The sequence below is a fragment of the Pogona vitticeps genome, chromosome 2 (assembly GCF_051106095.1).
Source record: "Pogona vitticeps strain Pit_001003342236 chromosome 2, PviZW2.1, whole genome shotgun sequence".
Lineage (NCBI taxonomy): Eukaryota > Metazoa > Chordata > Lepidosauria > Squamata > Agamidae > Pogona > Pogona vitticeps.
In genome coordinates, this window is record NC_135784.1 from 265758865 (window position 1) to 265776418 (window position 17554).

Here is a 17554-nt window from a genome sequence, read left to right on the forward strand (position 1 = left end):
AAAATGGACACGAGTTTACCAAAGTCAATGCCATAACTCCAGCATTAGCCCCTAAGGCACTGCAAGACACTCCACCATTTTGTGCTGCAACAGAATAACATGCCTGTCCCTATGGATCTAGCAGGCATGTGCTTTGGGCCAACAGGATTGTCACTTATTGAACCTATAACTTTCTCATAGGACAAGAGTGTGCCATAAGACACCATTTGGGAATTATTGTAGTAGCAGAACAGAAGAGGCAATTACATTTAGTAGTTCAGAGAGGGATAAGCAGATCACTTTAGTTCATATCCACAAAGCCTCCTCCTTTTCCAACCTCCTTATTGAATTCATGCCTAGTTCCATTGGATTTTACATCACACCTTTTTAAATAAAGAATGAAATTCATCTCCTATTTGGTACACTGTTTCTAATGTGCATATTTTTGTATGCATTTTAAAATTATATACATTGCTTGAATATATTTTCCCACCATAGATATCTAAACTACTGTATATGTTACAGATAATCTATCATGAGAAGACAGAATTCCTTAAGTGCTGAAATTTGCTTTCTTTCTTATGTGATTAGTCTTCAGGAGCTAAATATGGAGTTCATCTGCCAGTCTTATTTCTCAGATTTGAAGTGTGTGCACTTTCTTATTTATATGCCATTTTTCTTGACACAACCACAGCTATTCAACACTGAACACCATGTTCAGCCCTCAGACTTTTGAAAGTACACCTCACACAAGGCACACCAAACTAGGCACCATATTTCTTCCACCAAGCTTTTACAGGGTGTAGCTCCATCTTGTGGTTAGTTTAAACATTATTATTCCATCAAATCCATTGTTCACGCCGAGGACCTTAGCAAATATTCGCTAATTTAATTGTCCTTGTTGGGGTTGGAAATGTAGTTTCTTCAAGATTTTTCACTCCTACTTTTTTAAGGGAAAAATGAGAGGCTTGTGCAAAACAAAACAAAAAACCTTTTATTTTCCACTTTAAAACATGTGTTGGCACAATGAATTTCCCCCCACCAAGTGAGTGCGGTAGCAAAAAAGTCAACAAATTTGTCACAAGAAAGATTATGAAATTTGAAAAATGAACAAAAACATTTAATCCACCAAAATTCTGTTGCTTAGCATGGTAAACTACACTAGAGTAGGCCCATTAAATCAGTGGGAATTTACTCAGGCAACTCCTTCCATTGATTCAAAAGGACCTACTTTAACTGCTGGATGAGGTGCTGGAGGAAACTATTGAGAGTTCCCTGGACTGCAAGGAGAACAAACCTATCCATTCTGAAGGAAATCAACCCTGAGTGCTCACTGGAAGACAGATCCTGAAGCTGAGGCTCCAATACTTTGGCCATCTTGTGAAAAGACTCCCTGGAAAAGTCCATGATGTTGGGAAAGTGTGAAGGCAAGAGGAGAAGGGGACAACACTGAAGCTACCAACATGAATTTGACCAAACTCTGGGAGGCAGTGGAAGACAGGAGGGCCTGGCGTGCTCTGGTCCACGGGGTCACGAAGAGTCGGACATGACTTAATGACTAAACAACAACACTCTAACTGCAACTTACTATGCTAAGTAGAATAGTAAGTCTCAGTTAGAATAGGCCCATTTGTATCGATGGAAATGGAAACGACTCACCAAATCCTCATTGATTCAATGCTAATGCAATTTACTACACTAAGCAGAAAATGTTGCCCATCATTTTACTGAGCAGGAAGGAAATTTGTGCATTTTTTCATGTTCATCCGCAAGTATGAAGAAAGTGGAGACTTTGGAGACTTAAATCTGTTTCGTCCTGTACCATATGGAGCGTAGATAGCTGCCCTCAGCCAACTACATTTCTAGATAGGGTTTACAGAAATAAATAATTTCCCACAGATGACAATTCCCAGTAAAATACCTGGAGCTATGATCCAACAAGCCATTCTGACACTGTGATTCAGGGAGCTGCAATCCAAAAATGCATCCTTTCCCATCTCTGACCTGCATAAATATGAAAAGGCAATGTGTGAAATACCGGTACATATCAGTCACTTCAGCCGAACTCTTTTTGCTTAGTTACGGTATGTCTGTGGTGGACACATGACATAACTTGCAGCAAACATGCTTAGGACTGCATGCTTAGCAGGCTTCTCACCGCTAATCAATGAGTCCCCACTTGGGTTTTCAGATACATGCCAGTCCAGTGAATTGACGTGTACCCAAAAATCCAAGAAGGGACTTAATCGTCATTAGCAAGATGATACTACAGTTCACTATGTCCGCATACGTAACAATGAAATAGGATTTTGGCCTTTATCAGTAACATGAAAAATGAAGGTTGGGTACTTTTATTGAATAAAATACTGTACTGCACAAAGAACACAGAAGCAGTACATTGCTTTTTCAGAGAAGGAATACATTCTATTTTTCAGACTACACTACCACTCCTAGAATACTCCTCAGATGTTTCTGGGAGGTGTATTCCAAAAAGTACGTTTCCCCATCACTGTCACTTTGCACGAAAGTAATCCTCTATTTTCCTACATTGTACTAAGCTGTAAAGGTGTAAATGGTACCATCAGCTATTGAGAGAATCTGGAATGGCTTTTAGAACATATTACTATATATTTATTGAACTTATTTTTACACCACTTTTCAAAACTGGATTTTTTAGAATATATATAAACTTTGAAGATCATTCTGCAGCATTAAAGAATAGTAAAAAGAACCAATAAGAGCAGCAGAAAATAATAAAAACAACAGATTCACCCTTGAAGGGCTTTCTTATTTGAAGACTGTCAATGAATGGGTAGAGATGGGAGAAACTTACATAGTTGTGGTGCCACTACTTACATGACCCCGTTGTTAAAACTCACTATGTTATTAAGTGGTGTATTACTACTGGTAGGTTTCTTTGACTGCAAATCTGATGTATCAAGTCAAAATTGGACACAGTCCAGACAATGTTAAGTAGTTTAAATATATTTAATTTGAATGGGAGAGGCTGAAACTTGTCTCAGATTCTACTACTGGCATAAAATGGGGTGTTCATAAGTGTTTAATCGTAGCTTGATCTCACCCATTATCAATGTACCATTCACATGGACATGAGTCTTATGTGATGCAGTCTTACTTGTGACTGAAGCTGAAATAAAATTAATTCTTTTGACCTATTTCTTTCTAATGTGTTTGCATCACTTCTGAGATATGACACAAGAGTCTTTGCATCTGTGAAGATACTCAGTCATCCAGATGAGGTTATCTAGAAATTAAGTCTTGGCAACTGGACTTCTGTCTTATTAGGCTGAAATGTTTCACTACTCATCCAAATAGCTTCTTCAGTCTGAGGAGAGTTGGCGGGAGACCCTATAGATCCTCCACCTTGGTTTCACTTCCCCCAGGTCTGAATAGGCCCGTTAGAGGGACAAAGGACCGGGGTGGTGGTGGTGAGTGAAAATCTCTCCTCTGCAGTACTTCTCCACCCATTGTCATGGGTCATTAACAGTAATTAACAATGGTCTTTCTGGTGGATGTAGTCCTGATCTTTCTACAGAGGGATGAAAGGGCATGATATATAGGAGACAGATAGTATCTAAGGCCTTCACCCCTGTTGAGTGAGGGATTTTCTATATGCACATGTGTGGCCTCCCTGAGCCCTCTCTCAAACCACTTATCTTCTCAGTCTTTGTGATAATCTGGTACCATTTACATTTATACCTCAACTTTCCTTAAATGATCTCAAGACACCGCTCTTATACATATACACATTATACTTAGAGCAACCTTATAGAGTGAATAGTCCTGATAGAATGATTAACTGGATGTTATATTCGCGAAGGCTTTCACGGCCGGGATCTAATGGTTGTTCTGGGTTTTTCGGGCTCTTTGGCTGTGTTCTGAAGGTTGTTCTTCCTGACGTTTCGCCAGTCTCTGTGGCCGGCATCTTCACCAGAGTACAGGTTGCTGTCCTCTGAAGATGCCGGCCACAGAGACTGGCGAAATGTCAGGAATAACAACCTTCAGAATGCGGCCAAAGAGCCCAAAAAACCCACAACAACCATAACTGGATGTTACTTATGCAAGCTTCCATCTTCACAATCAGTGGTCAACACATCTGTCAAACTCAGTTAAATGTCAATTTCATAATTACATTCAAGAAAAGGGACAGGGGAAGCTGAGGAATAATATAAAATATAATAATAATTTTAGAATTGCAGAACTGGAAGGGACCCTATGAATCACCAAGCCCAGCCTCTGTCAAGGAGGCACAAGTGCGGAACCAAACTCCCAACTTCCGACACTGCAGCCAGATACCTAAACCACCCGTGTTGCCTAACAATTCCTATGGCGATAATTAAGCTGCCTACAAGGCCAGCCATTTCAAACCATTGTTATTTATCAACACCAGTTTCCTTCCGGCTGGATATTTTGAATAAATAAATAAATAAATTGAAATAAGATTGACATCTTTAACCCAAAAATCAACTCTAGAGGGCACTGTACTCATAGATATTTTTTGCTTTTGCATGCTACTCCTTGTTCTATCCTTATCGTTTGGGTTTCCCTCCTGTTCCCTTTTCCTTTCCATCATCTTTTCATCTCTATATACTGTAAGTCTCAAGGTAGGGACTACCTTGTTTTTGTTGGTATCGAGCTGCACTGGGAAACTTTCTTAACAAAGAGCACGGTATCAACGTTTTCAGTAAATAAATAAATGCTTGCCTTTGGTCTGTAAAAACAGCTTCATTAAGTATGAATATCCTGTTCTTATGTTCTCCCCAAACCTATGCCAGAAAAATACATGCTAGTTACATGCGGTTTCATGTTGTAAATCCTGAGTTCCGGGTCATCATGCAACATATAGTTACTGAAAACACGTGCTGGTTTATGTGGGCACAAAAGACCCGTCAACATTAAATCACCTTCAGTCCTATCGCCAAATAACTGTGCTAGTTGCACGCCTTTTCAGGCCTTTAACCTCTTGTGCTTGACCTCCAGTCCAAACAGATATACCCATATTGGGGGCTTGGAGACACAAACATTCCCATATGTGACACATGGTGAGTGGCAACGTTTTACAGGAAAGAAGTCACAGCCTCACATGACATTATGGCTCTAGTGCATGTGCAGATCCATGTAAGAAGAATGGCTTGTATGCTAGTGTAAATTCAAAGTGGGACCATCACTTTAACTGTCTATAAAAGAATTTTTCCTTCCCTTGCGAATGCTCTTAAAACAGGATAAAAACTAGGAGAGCTATTTAGATAAAATGTTCTTTATAATTCATATGTAGAGGCATTACCTTTTATTTCCAAAGTCAGATAAATAAACTATAAAGCAAAACAACAATATAAAAACATTACATTACACGTTCCGTATTCCACGTACCCATTAAAAGAAAAGAACTGCTACAAAACAATGGTAGACATTGCAAATCTATGTGTCTGTTGTCCAGTTGTTCTTAAAGCATGAGATGTGGTGGGCCAATTCTTAAAACCCAAGAATACAGCAGCCAAGTTGACACTTGCTTAGGCTGAAAACATTCTCTGAGGTTGTGGCATATTCCCATAATCTGCAATATTTACGTGGAATTAACAGCAGTTAATTAACTAACAGTGGCCCTTTGTCTCTGGAACAACTTATCTGTAGAAATCCGCCTGGCCCCCTTGCTGAGGGCCTTTAAGACCAATTTGAAGACATGGCTATACAGGCAGGTCTTCTCTACAGCCACCACCTAGCCTATTTCTCATTTTTCTTTTTTTCCATCTTGGATGCTGTTGTTAATTTGTGTCTTATTCTTATTACATATATATTTACATTGTTTATTTTTTATATTTTGTGTAAACTGCCCAGAGTAGACATGTTCTAGATGGATGGTATATGAGTTTAATAAAATAAAATTAAAAAATTAACAAAGGAATACTGGTATTCTCCCAGTCTGGGCCATTTGCAATAACAAAACATAAGTATGTAGAAGGGGTAGCCACCTTAGTCTGTGCAAGCAGTCTGTGTTAATCTGTACGGCTGCCTAGAAAGCCAATGAGATTCTTGGTTGTATCAATAGGAGTATAGTGTCTAGATCAAGGAAAGTGATAGTACCAGCAGTGGAATAGGCTGCCTCAAAGGGTGGTGGATGGCCATCTGTTGGGAGTGCTTTGATGGATGTTCCCACATGGCAGGGGGTTGAACTGGATGGCCTCAGCTGTCTCTTCGAACTCTATGACTCTATATAGGGAAAAGCAAAATAAAATAAAATAAAATAAAATAAAATAAAAAAGAAAAGAAAAGAAAAGAAAAGAAAAAAGACATTTGATGAAGTGGACGTGTCCATGAAAGCTCACATTAAAAAAATATAAAAGTTCATCTTTAAGGTGCCACCACATTTTTGTCTTTTTAAACTTACAAATTCTATTTTGCTTTTACCTATAAAACACAAGTACGTTTGAGAGTCAGTGTCATGTAACAGAATGAGTAGACTAGGACTCAGGTTCCTATCACCACTTGATCATGTAAACTCACAGTTGTTTGGCATCTCACATACTTTGAAAACCCTACTAGGGTTGCCACAAGTCAGACAACCTGACTGTACGTAACAGGTTGCAGAATTTAAAGCAGCCTTAGCCAACCTGGTGCCTTTCGAGTAGTATGTTGGACGAAACTCCACCACTGCTAGGATGGAGGCAACTGTGAATAATAAAAGTTGCAGTCCTGTACATCTGCTAGGTGCTGGGTTTGGGAGGGCTGAACAAAAGGGTGAATGTGTGGCTAAATGAGATGCATAAAGCAGGATCCACTAGACGGCACCAAGAACGCTTGTGTCCTTTCCATTATCCATAAATAAAAGTTTCAGGGCTGGGTGGAGAGACAGCAGAGGAAACCAGCATGTCTCCTTATTAATCGGTGCAGTAATTGGTGTAAGAAGAGGACTGCTTCCTATTTGAGGAGGTGGGGAAGTTACTACTGAACTAAACCTTTATGTGCTGCTACGATGTTGCATGATTATGATTAAATACTGCACTCCCTGATGTGAATACCCCAAACCTCATTACAGCTAAGTACTTTGTTTAATAATAATAATAATCATGCAATAATAATTGCAAATGTAGGTAACCAAGACCTAGCCTCAGCCACACAAGGTGCTACAGAGCAAGGATGGAAACCCAGATAGCCAGTCCTCTGCCTTAACCACAAGCCCATTCTTTCCTCTTGCAAGATCATGATGATTACTGGTTGCCAGATTCAGCAAACAACTATGTCTGGCTTGCTTCCTGGGACACCGTGTTCCAGCCAAAGTAAGCTGGTTGAGGAAAGGTCATTTTGCGGAAGCATCCTTGCTGAAAGTTACAATGGAGCACAGAGGAGCGGGCATCAGTAGCCCCTGGCTGCTTAAAGCTCTCCAAGCTAACCTGTCAAAACCTGGGGTTGTGAATTGTGCCCCAAAACAGACAACCAGGGCAGGAATGCCAAGAGCAGAGCCTAAGTGCCCAGTTTATGTCAGCATACATGCAACTGCTTTCTCTGAGCAGACGTCCATGTCTGTTTTAACTCCTGCTGTGCTCACGGGCAGGAGCTGCAAGCCACTTGAAGAATCAAGAAGACGAATGTACAAGGAAAGACCCAGAAAGCTTGGGAAACATACTACAGTATTTGTGTCTGCAACACCCAGACTCCTCAGTGGCTGGGGGATTCTGGGAGTTGCAGTCCTAAAAAGTAACTTTTCTGAGGTCTAGGAAGACCTCTAATAACATAGTTTAAGAGCAGTGACTGGAGATGGGGAATTAAATCAGGGCTGGAGTTTGTGTGGCCCTTTCAATACTGGTGGATCACAACTCCCATCATTATCCACCACTAACTATACTAAAAGGAACTGCAGTCCTACTAGATCTGGACAACCACAAACTACCCAGACTGTCAGTAAGGACAAGGTCAAAAGATAGGCAAATTGTGACTCTCTAGATTTTACTGGACTACAAATGCCATCATCTTTCACCATTGGCTACGTTGGCTACGAATAATGGGAACAACATTGGGAGGGCTTCACATAAGAGGAATGAAAAGACACATCGTTTTAAACTCCCTAATTCTTAGGCAATAATCTTAAAGGCATAGAATCAGTTTAATACCATCCTTAATTAAGGGAATGTGACCAGCAAAAGTGGAACGTTGATCGGAATGCAACGCCTCCCCAGTGGTTTCCTCTCATTGACATCTTTGAATGCTGCAGATTCTCCGTGTGCTGGGTCATATTCTTTGTATAGGACATGATTATGTAAGCATACACTTTTGTTCAGTCCTAATTTCAGTGGTCTGACTCAACTCTAGAGAACTTGGCAACAAATCCAGAGGTGACGGAAACTCTAATAATAAGAAGCAGCTGGATTGTGATTTATATATTTATTTTTGTCCTTTTTTGCTGCAGTCTGATTCCTGATATTCCTAGAATGCTCGAGCCGCTGCTGAGCCGAACTTCAGCTTGCCTTTGCCTCCCTCCCCGGATAGCGCAAGACTTCTGGTATCACAAGATTAGCATAGGAGGAGAGGGGGGGACTTCAGGTTATTTAAGAGCCATTCCCCCCTCTCCTCTTCCTTTTCCTTTGCTGGCATCTACCCGCCTGCCCTTTATTCTAGCGTGAGTTTATCTGGTCGCCTATGGGGCTGGATAGGATTTTTTGACCCATATCCTGATTGGCATTTGGGTGCGGGGATTTTTCGCCTATCCCACACTGGAACAGGTGCACTGGCGTGTTTAAATTGGTCACGCTGGGGGGTAGTGTGGATATAACAGGTTTTGTTGGTGAGTCCCATTGCAAACTCAGGTAAGCTATAGCCCACCTGACCTCCCAGCGCTGCGGATCATGCGATTACAGTGCTTGGGGGGGGGGAAGATGTGCTGTGGCCACACCTGGACCAACAGGCAACAAGGAGAAGCTGGCTTGAGTCCTGGGGGTGGTCAAATTGGGGCCGGCCGGGTTCTTGCTGTCTTTAAGACCAAGACAACTTGGGGCCAGGGACTCGCCTATTTGTTGCTTAAGGGGCCCTTTGAGACCTCTGTGCTTAAACCTGATTCTGCACTACGGCAGGACCCCCCCTTTGCCAAAGGATGGCAACATTGATTATGTTTAATAAAGTGTGGCCCATGATTAACCCATAATTCTTGTCTTGCGTCTTCATTCCAGGGTTGGGAGGGCAATGATCCCTTGACCCCTCCCTTCGAATGATTTCGGCAACGAAGACAATGAATTGCAGTTTAATTTTAAGAGACGTTTAAAAACATGGCTCTTAATCAGCTTCAGACAGAGGGTGAAACCTTCCATTTGGGTCTAATCCAAACTGTATCCTTTTATAGGAGTTGCAGTGCGAGTGGAACATAAGCTTCTCTCTAAATATAGACAGAGGTTCCTCCAATCATATAGAAACTTACTTGGTGTTTGGTTATCATCTGTAGGCATCAACCAAGCATGTTATGACAGAGAAAAATGGCTGAGGAAGGAATGATTGAGTAAGGAAGTTCCTAGCCTGGGAAATATCAAGCATTTGTTTAGGGATAGATACTACTTCAGGGGGCTGTAAAGCAAAATTGCCAAGTGTGCTGCTTATATATTGCCCATAGTGCTTAAAATATTCTCTGGGCAGTTTACAATTTTTAAAAAATAACTTTGCAGGCTACACATTCCCCTGCCCCCCCATCCCCAGCAAGCTGGATACTCATTTCACCAACCTCAGAAGGATGGAAGGCTGAGTCAACCTTGAGCTGGCCACCAGATCCCTTGGTATTGAAAGCTGGCTGTGAGCAGAGTTTTGGCTACAATACTACAGTTTAACCATTACACTACAAGGCTCAGTCACTCTAAGGACTGAGGGCCAAATTAGACACAATTTACATTGAGATGGAATCAAGAAGAAGACAAGCCCTGACATATGACGTGGTGGAAGTCCTTTCCTCATTGTTAAACCCCTTTGCCTGAACCTCATGAAAGTAAGTGATTTTGAAATTTAACTCAACACATATCAAACTCAAGTATCTTGCAGGTCTTCATTCAGTTTTAAGCTATTCGGCATCCTGGCCAAACCAACTGGTGAACCAACCCAACCCATGGCAAAAGACTGCGGCCTTCTACAGCCTCCTGTGATCTATGTCAGCTATGTGTTTTACTTAACTTACTTCCTCAGACGTGCAGAGTTGCCAGGTCTCATGATGATGCTGAGGTCTCAGAGAACTGCCATGCTTCCCCAGGTCTCTGCACACAGAGGCAAATCCCAAGGTGAGCAGCACTTGAGGAGAAGTATATTTGATGTATGTGTTTGAGATGCTTTTAAAGCAAGCGTGGGTGACTTTTGTGGGCCCAGGATAGCCTTCCTTCTGCCCCTGGGAGCCACATGGACTGCCATGAAATGCCAAGCTATTTCTTAATGTAAAGAAATTAAGGAGAATGTGACCCAAATCATGACTTTAGTCTGTAGTAGAGGGAACCTGTGTTCCACTTGCAGTCCTAATCCAGTTCGGAGACCTCTCTTGCCCCCAAAACACACTTAGGGTTAGTAATGACAACAGTAAGCAACTGTTTTAATTGACTCTTTGGCAATACCCATTACTAGATAGCCCAGTGTTACATTTTAAAAGGGGCTTGTTGTGACTTCTTGAGAACCAGGTTTTCATTAATCACTGTTTTAGTTGTGCAAATAATCCTCTCTGCTGCACATAATTACTACTTTATATTGAATTATCATTGGCAGAAGACCAGAAAAATGCAGGGAAATAATCTCTGGTGACTAATTCTGATACTGGATCTTGTAAATATTTATAAAAATGCAAAAGATAAAAACAAAAGACTGATAGCAGCATGGCACAGAACCTGAACATTTCCTCTAAAACATCTTTAAATGTGTTAATAGTGAATTTTGTCAGTAACTATGTATTGCTCTTTACACTTAAGCAACTTAGACGGTGGTCATTACATTAGAGATGAGCACAAACCACATGTCTCCTCTGGGTGATTGTCCACTCAAAGGCAGCGCCACAAGCTTCTATGCCCTGCCTTCTCATCTGAATGGCAGAGAATATTAATACTGCCCATAGGGAAAGGGGGGGCATTTAACCCTTGCAGTGCAGGAGCAGTTATTTTTTCTAAACTAAAATCTTTGAGTTTTAATTGCAGTATTGGCACTTCGAAATAAATAAGTTGATTTTGTGTTGCAGTTTGGGCACTCAGGCTCAAAAAGGTTCGTCATCATTGGTCTAGGGCAAACTGGTTTGGAGAGGATATTTGGGTTATAGGGAGTCCTTCCTACATATTTGTAAAGATCTGTAAATATTTCCTCCCACTCCTCCTTTATACATGCCAAGCCTGCAAGTAACCCACAACCCACAACCCATGGATCTGAACACAGGGAATATGAGAATTATGTTGCTCTTTTCTTTTTTCAGCAAGATCTCTTTAAAAGTTACCAATGTCTTCATGAATCTCAGCTTGAGGGTTTTTTTAAAAAAAGGGTGAATGTGGAAGAAAGCAAAGTGGACAGATTAGCCCACACAGGAAAAGAACTTCAGTGCAACGTGTTTGGATGGAAGCGCCTTGTGTTCTAAGCTGGGGTGAGCACTGCTTTTTACTTCCAGGCTTGTCATCTTTAAAAGCTATATAGCAAATGGCACATGATTCTATATATGTAGGGACAGTTGCATCTACTGTATTGAATTCAGCTCGTGTGAATGGTTGAACATTTCGTATTTTTTTAAAAGTAAGAAAACACCAAAAGCATTTTTCATAAGTTTGATGGGCAGATGGTAATGTTTAAATATTAAAATGGAGAAAGAGCAAAATGGACAGATCTGTCTATCTCTGACCTGGAGGGCAGTGAGCCAGTTGACTTTACAGATGAGAGCTGTGAATGAGTCTCTCTGGTAGTACTGCCTGCATAGCTCTGTGTGCCACCAAATGAGGGACACCTGAGGAGAAGGAGAGAGGGAAAGGAGCCACGCATAACTGCTTACAATTAACATAAAATGATGAAATAAACACCCCAAACTGTATTATTAGTATTCATATGCTTGGTTTTAACTGGCAATTAGCATTTTGGATTTATTGTGTTATTTTTAATCTGCTTTCGCAAAACAGCTCCCTGAGTGTGAAATACCAAGCTGTGAAGGGGCATGAAAAACAGTTACTAACATGTGCATGCATGTCAGAAAACGATTTGCATTTGATATACGACTGTGCAGGTAGCAATTTCCCTGCTAAATATATTACTGAGCAAGACAAACTCTCTTGTTTTGCTACCGACATTTACCCAGACCATCTATTCCATTCAAAAGAAACAAATAAGTGGGATCTTAAAATCATTCTAAGAGTTTCATATGCTAATTTCTTTATACACAGAGTAGTGAAGTACAGGCAGCAACAGATGATATTTTTTTAAATAAAACATCCAGAAACTAGGTGTGCAAGTGAGCTGTGTATGTAGCAGAGGAGGAGTTCTATGTATGCACCAACTGCAAGGAACCGTTTGTTCAAAACATTGACCTGGGACATGTATTGAAAATGTGTGGACCTCTAGATGTTGCTAGAATGCAACTGCCACCAGCCTAACCAAAGATTAAATATCATGGATGTTGCTGTCCAGCAACTAGAAGGCCACAAGTTCCCCATCTCTGGCCCTGGAGAAGTGGTTTTTGTATTTCAAGCGCACCGCTGGAGGCTTTCAAAGAGATTCAAGAAGAACTGCTGTAAAATCCACTTTTGAGGGTGCAAAATCAACTGCTTTAGTCCACCGCGGGCACATCTACACTGGCACTCTTGCAACCCTCTAGCTGCATCTGCTGTCATTTCCCCCCTGCATCTCTGCAGAGGGGAATAAGAAATCAAATTATTATTTTTGCCTATGCTAGACCATCACTGATGCACTGAATCACTTACATTACTTTTTTTGTTTTAAAAAAGTTCTTTCATAGAATCATAGAAAAGTGAAGTTGGAAAAGAACTACAAGGCCATCAAGTCCTAGACCCTGCTCAATGAAGGAATGCAATCAAAGCATGTCTGCCAGGTGATTATCTAATTTTTTTTAATACCTCCAGTGTTGGAGCACTCACTAACTCCTAAAGTAACTGATTCCACTGTTGTACTGCTCTAACAGTTAAAATATTCAACCGAAATCTTGCTTCCTTTAACTTGAGCCCATTGTTGTGTGTCCTGCACTCTGGGATGATTGAGAACAGACCTTGCCCCTCCTCTGTAAGACAGCCTTTCAAATATTTGAAAAGTGCCATCATATCACTCCTCAGTCTTCTTTTCTCAAGGCTAAACATGCCCAATTCTTTCAGTCTTTCCTCATAAAACTTGGTTTCCAGCACCCTGATCATCCTTGTCGCCCTCCTCTGAACTTGTTCCAATTTCTTAGCATCCTTCTTGAAGTGTGGTGTAGAGAACTGGACACAATATTCAAGGTTTTGCATAACCAGTGCTGAATAGAGGGGGCTAGCACCTTGCGGGATTTGGAAACTATACTTCTATTAACGCAGCCTAAAATAGCATTTGCCTTTTTTTTGCAGCCACATCAAACTGTTGGATTATATTTAGCTTCTGATTTATGACAGCTCCAAGATCCTTCTCGCTCATGATTTTGCTGAGCCAGGTATCCCCCATCTTGTAACTGTGCAATTGGTTTCTTTTTCTGAGGTGCAGTACTTTGCACTTATCCCTGTTGAATTTCATTCATTTCATTTTCCTTTTATGTAGTGCCGATGAAGAAACTGCTTGCAGTCACAGTTTTGATCAGCACTATACCTAATGGAAGAAATTTCTTTTTTAAAATTTAATCTAAGTAATTCAGTGTATCAGCGATGATCTAACAGAGGCCAAAAAAAAAAAAAAATCAATTTCACTTCTCCTGCCCCTCCACAAAGGGGCAGGGAAAGTATTTAATTTGCCGATATCCTGAAGTGGCTCATTTATTAAGTCACTTTACAATACTGAAAATTAACACTTGAAGGAGCCTTGGCAGTTTTGACCGCTGCAAAGCTCAATTTTAGTCTATTCCCAGTGATTGCACATGCTGGGAATGGACTAGACCAGAGTGCACCAAACCCCACCAAAAAAATAGAAGCTCCTGATAGGGGCTCAAAACTGTGGCCTGGGGTTGACATGCTCTGGGGCCAAATTGGTCTGCTCTCACAAATACATCTTGCAGTTTCCGGGGGGGGGGGGAAATGATCCAATCTGCCACACAATGCACGAAACAGTGGAACAGATGCCTATCTTAACGAGCCCCGTTGTCAGGTTATAACAGCTTTTAATGTTTTAGGCTACTTGTCTTCAACTGAATTCATGAATTCTCCAAGTCAATTCAACACATAACTAAATTGGATCCAACAGAATTGTTTTATTTCTTTTTCTTCCATGTTGCATAACTCTTTGAGTTACATTTATTGCTTGTTGTTTCACAGGGTTTGGATGCAGAAGTCTCTATTGAACAGAAGCGATTGTGTTCCCTTTGTAAGGAGCTAAGCAAAGCTCATAGCTATTGGAGAGTGGCATCAATGGGTCCACAAGCAACAAAACAAAGAGACCTTGAAACTAATTTTCCACAGTGACATCTGGAGCATTTCAAGGGATAACTGACACCAACTTTGTACCAAATGCATATTGGCAAGTTAGAGAACCATGTAAAGATTAAAATCCTCCCGTTATCTAATTATCACAAATAACTAGAACTGTGACTGATTCCTTAAGCACCACTTCATACGGAAATCAGCTGTCTGAGATTCCATCGTGCTCCATGATCTTAAACATTTTTAGTCAGAAGTAAATCTCACTGAAAGTAAGTGTGTGGGTTTGTGGGTGTGATACATTTCTGGTTTTTACACACATTTTATCAATGACACTGTATAAATATTTAAGTACTCTTTCATATATTTCATAATCCCTGTGACAAAGACCTCAACTATAATGCATTTCAACCAACACATGATATTTTTTTACCTCTAGTCTCTCTCTCCCCCACCTCCTTTCTCTTGCTTTTGCTCTCGATCTCAATTTCTCTCACACAAACTTTTTCTTTTTTGGCTGTCTCTTGGCAAAGATTCATCTGGTAAGCATGAGAGAAAGAATGTTTTTGTGAGAAGTTCCAAAAGTATAGCACCATTTCCTCAGAGTCCATTTCCTCGGTTCTAAGAAGGCTTGGGGGATATGCTCCTCACAACCATCTGGCCACGAAAAGGCACTTAAAGCCCCAAAGGGCTTGTTTCAGTGACAGTCTGGTTCTGACTAATAGTAATCAGCAACATGTGCTGTCAAGTCAATTCTGACTTATGCAGATATCAAAACTAGAGCTTTGTCTTTCCTACCTCTCAGCTTGGCTCAGGTCAAGACACACACCTAGAAAGGCTTCTCTTCCTCCTGAGCAGTCCTGAATGAAGGATAACTTTGTGTGACTGACTCTGCACTTCACTGGCAGCCCTGAAGCTCCAGCATGGACTTGCATCTTCTTGGTTTCTATGGTTCTGAGGTTGCTTGGAAAGGGCCAAATTCTGGTTACAGACTTAAGAAACTGCTGCTGTACCTATGATTCTGCTGTTGGTATTTCATGACTTGAAGGAATGGAGGATTCCTAGGGTGGGTGGGAATTCCTCTTTTGCACAGTCAAAGCCTGGGTTGGAGATTGACACCAATATCCATCTTCTTCATCACCCAACATTAAGGAAGCAGTTAAACAAACGTTGCTTCAGTGCGCCATTAAGCAATTTGTTGTTTGCATTGTTTTTGTTTTGTCCCTGCTCCCTCTCCTAGCACCTGTGTCTTTATAGGCTTGTAACCTGATTGTGTTAATTACACATCTTTGTTTTAATTTGGTATAAGTCATACGTTTGCCCTATTCCGAAAATCAGTTTACACTTCGCATAAGCAGTAAAAGGAAAGATGTGAAGTTAATGCTGAACTGCATGTGCCACCAGCAATTTTCTGAGGGCCCTTCGTCTCTTATAGAAAAGGGTGGTGTGGGTCAAGCTGTGAAAGTCAGGAGAAGTTGTGGGGGGAATACCTCGCTGGGATAGAGGCACAAAGGTGGAAATGGTTTTGCTGCCACTTCAGGCACTGAGGGCGCTAAAACAAACCATGAAACACAATCTCTTGCTGCCATAGAAGGGCTCCTTGGGAAAGACCAAGCACAATGCCGTACCATCGTTCCCAGAGGCATCCTTGGCTGCGCATGGTTATGTTTCTAATGGATGAGGCAGAGAGAGAAGACACTGCTGCCTATTCCAGTTCCTTGAACTACTGGCAAAGCTCATTTCTGCAAAAGAGAAGCTACCATTCTCTGTTGCTTTGTCTATATTTAGCTATAAAATACTTCACTGTTTCTGGCCAAAGGCCTTTACATGACACAAGACATAAAAAGGGGAAAATATTTTTTCCAGTTTAGAACAGGTAATTATAATAGTTCATTAACAGAGATGGGGATATCTGTATTCATAAATGAATACGTATATCCCCATCTCAGCTGGATCTAATGAGGGTCTGGCCCTGGGACCGGACCATCCACTCACATGTCCTGGCATTAAAAAGTTCCTGCTCTTCCTGTTCAGCTGGGCACTCTAGGTAGGGGGCAGGAGGATGAGTCTCCCCGCATGGCTGCTGAGTGGCCAGCTGAGCAGGAAGACAGCGGCGCTCTGGGCACCATTGGTAGGAAGAGCAGGACCTTCGCGGTGCCAGGACGCACATGGGGGCGGGTTACCCTCTTGCTCATAGGTGGGCAGGGTACCCGTGCATGCAGGAGGGCATGCGTGCAGGGGGAGTGCATGCAGGGGGTTGGGAGATGTGTCTCCCCGGCCTGCTCCTGCCATGGCCACAGACCAGCACGGGCCGCGGACCAGGGGTTGGGGACCCCTGGTCTACAGGATACCCTTTTGTGCTCATTACTATTCACAAAGTGACACCACACAGGGGAAAATTCCAGAAGCTGACTCCTGTTTTCATCAGTTAACCACTTATCACCCAAACACAATGCAATTGTCAGGGCAATTTTTCAACAAGTGTGAATGGTCAACAAGACTACTACCCCAAGAAGTATTGCAATAGTTTCCTCCCAGGAAGCAGTCGAACAAGAAATAAGGCCTAGAAGAAGGCACAGAAGAGGGCTTTCTCTAAGTGAGCAAAATGAAGGTGTTTGTGGGTTTGAACTCCCAGAATAATCTTTGGGAACTTTTGGGAGAATTCTGGGATTTGGAGCCCCCCAAAATCCAAAACACTTATCTCTAGTGATGTCACATGGTCCTGCCCCATGACATCACAGCCTTCTCCCCTAGTCTCAGGTTTTGGAAACTACTTATGGCAACCCTAGTGAATGGCTGGAGCAGAAAAAAGATGGTACTTCTCTACTCTCATATAATAATGTCATGCTGCTTATTGGAGCACCTTGTTTTCTAAATAGAGAAAATATTACAGGTTCTCTCTGTGTTTTTTCTACTTCAACCTAAATGCCCTTACATTTTTTTTTACACAAGGCTGAATTCCAAACCATCTGCCTGAACTGTGTCAAGAAGACGATTTAATGATTGGGTAATTGGGCTGCGTGTCTTCACAA

General features: G+C 41.5%; 2 long non-coding RNA genes across 5 annotated transcripts in view; one reads left to right on the forward strand and one right to left on the reverse strand.

Annotated features, from left to right (window-relative positions):
• LOC140704928 (uncharacterized) overlaps nt 1-17554 on the reverse strand; it is a 170899-nt gene that overhangs the window by 37077 nt on the left and 116268 nt on the right. For all 4 annotated transcript variants that reach the window (XR_012084419.2, XR_013542185.1, XR_012084420.2 and 1 more), the window contains exons 3-4: nt 6082-6207; nt 1901-1983 (exon numbers count right to left, since the gene is read on the reverse strand). This is a non-coding gene — a long non-coding RNA (uncharacterized LOC140704928). The remainder of the gene's footprint in view (nt 1-1900; nt 1984-6081; nt 6208-17554) is intronic.
• LOC110078769 (uncharacterized) lies at nt 10129-11613 on the forward strand. Its single transcript, XR_002300501.3, has 2 exons — nt 10129-10244; nt 11408-11613. It is a non-coding gene; the product is annotated as an uncharacterized LOC110078769 (long non-coding RNA).